Raw genomic sequence first — 2,735 nt, 5'->3', positions numbered from 1 at the left:
ACTTGTGATTCCCACCAGCCTGCGGCCCACTATTCTACACCTGGCCCACGGAGCATTCTCCCACTACGGCTTCAACAAGACTTACCATGGGATTCGTCAAGACTACTACTGGCCAGGTATGGTAAACAACGTCAAACAGTACGTAAAACAGTGTCATACATGTCAGATGGCAGGCAAACCGAACGTCTCCATTCCCAGAGCACCACTGATTCCCATACAGGTGCCTGCGGAACCTTTCCACAGACTCATAATAGACTGTGTTGGTCCTTTACCTCGGACCAGTTCAGGTAACGCCTACATCCTAACCATCCTGTGTCCTACCACCAGATTTCCCATAGCAGTTCCAGTGAAGAATATCACGGCTGCTACGGTTATCAAACATCTATTGAAGATCTTCACTCAATACGGATTTCCCAGGGAGATTCAAAGTGACTGTGGCACCAACTTCACCAGTGATCTCTTCAAAAGGACACTGGAGGAGTTCAACATCAAACAGGTATTGTCCAGCCCCTATCATCCTGCTTCACAGGGTTCTCTTGAACGTAGTCATCAGACCATCAAAGCACTCTTGAAAAAGTTTTGTAGTGAAACCTCGAAGGATTGGGATAAGCAGATTGACCTAATAATGTGTATTTTCAGAAGTCTCCCCAATGAGTCCCTAGGAGTATCTCCTTATGAGATGCTCTACGGCCGTAAGTGCCGTACTCCCCTTAAGGCTTTCAAAGACTCTCTCAGAGATGCCACCTTCAGTGAGCATCAGAATGTGCCCCAGTTTCTTCAAAACCTTCAACACATTCTAGAGAGAGTCCACCGCTTTGCCCATGATAATCTATTGAAAGCCCAGGTGAGAATGAAGACTCATTACGACCAGACCAGCAAAGTAAGAAAATTCAAGCCGGGAGACTTCGTCCTTGCCTATTTCCCTATCCCAGGTTCACCTTTACAAAACAGATTTTCAGGACCCTACTGCGTCAAAGAGTGCAGAAGCAACAACACATACGTCATAGAGACTCCAGATAGGCGGCGGAAGACCCAGCTGTGCCACGTCAACCTCCTGAAGCAATATAATGGTACTCCTCCCACTGTCTTGATTAATTGTTCTACCTTCACAGAACCCTACATCCACAGTGAGACCATCCCGGCTTCTTCTCCCGAAAGCACTGACAAGGAGTCGGCGCTTTCTAATTCCAAAATCCTTAATGATCTTCCCAAATGCTTTCAGGATAATACTCGTGCTCCTATGCCCTCTTCTAATTCCACTCTCACCTCGTCAGATAAGCCCTACATCCTCCATGTCGACGCCAATGGTACCGACGATGGTGGTGTCGTGATGCAGCAACGAGGCGAGAAGAATTCACCTGTCAGCGACTACTGCTACAAGGAACGACGGAACAATTGGCAAGGAGCTACTCTTCCTCATCCTGAAGCTTCAGCACTTCACTCCACACCTGAAAAGTGCTCGGTCCACCATCAATACGGACCACACCACCCTACACCTCCTGCAGCACGCCCACTTCTCATCTCAACGTCTTCTACTATGGGCTTGCTAACTGCAGAAATTCAACCTGGAGACACGCTATACCAAGAGTCTGACAACATCTTAGCCCATGATCTCTCCAGAGTTTATGAAGTAGAAGCAACTCCATCCATTACTCCACCACATAACGACGTACTTCTTCCAGAACCGCAGGCTTCGGGGGAGAGTTGTGACGATAATCTCCTTCAAGAGATTGAGCCTGCTCTTCCCTCCATAATTACGTCTTCACAATTATATAAAAAGACTATGGAAGAAATGTCCAACAACGACAACAACACCAGCAAGGCTTGCCAGGGTGAGCAGAAACGTATGCAGCCAGCCACCTGTTCGAACTCCAACCACCAAACTACCCGTTGATCGCTACGGCTCCGCTGATTGGTCGCCGGTCTGGCTGCACCTGCCTCGCCCCCCCCAATACTACCTGATGTCTGGGGTCGCCCCAACATCAGTCCTCAGAATGTTCAGTGCTTTCGTAGCCAGCACTCCTCCCAGCTAGACTCTAGAGTGTACTGAGAGAGGTGGTGGCTTTAAGCCAATATTCCAGCACCTCCCACTTAACTTTTGTATTGCACTTCTTGTTATTTTGCCTTAACGTAACTTTTCATTGTGTCATTTAAGTATTCTTATTATTTTGATTGATTTTATTATAAGAATTTGTTTGTGCATTATTTTCATGTTTTGATTTATTTAACGTCATTAAAATTTCATTGTTAAAGTTTTACTTGTGTTTTGTGTGTCTTCTCCTTACCTTACCACAGACGAAGTTCCAGTTTTTCTATTTTTTTTTATAACTATGTGACGAGGCCATACCCCTAGCCTTAAACAGCCGAACACCAACGCGTTACCGTCACAATATATATATATATATATATATATATATATATATATATATGTCGTACCTAGTAGCCAGAACGCACTTCTCAGCCTACTATTCAAGGCCCGATTTGCCTAACAAGCCAAGTTTCATGAATTAATTGTTTTTCGACTACCTAACCTACCTAACCTAACCTAACCTAACTTTTCCGGCTACCTAACCTAACCTACAAAGATAGGTTAGGTTAGGTTAAGTTAGGTAGGGTTGGTTAGGTTCGGTCATATATCTACGTTAATTTTAACTCCAATAAAAAAAATTGACCTCATACATAATGAAATGGGTAGCTTTATCATTTCATGAGAAAAAAAATTGAGAAAATATATT

Source organism: Procambarus clarkii, chromosome 28 (assembly GCF_040958095.1).
Source record: "Procambarus clarkii isolate CNS0578487 chromosome 28, FALCON_Pclarkii_2.0, whole genome shotgun sequence".
NCBI lineage: Eukaryota > Metazoa > Arthropoda > Malacostraca > Decapoda > Cambaridae > Procambarus > Procambarus clarkii.
This window is presented reverse-complemented; position numbering follows the sequence as displayed.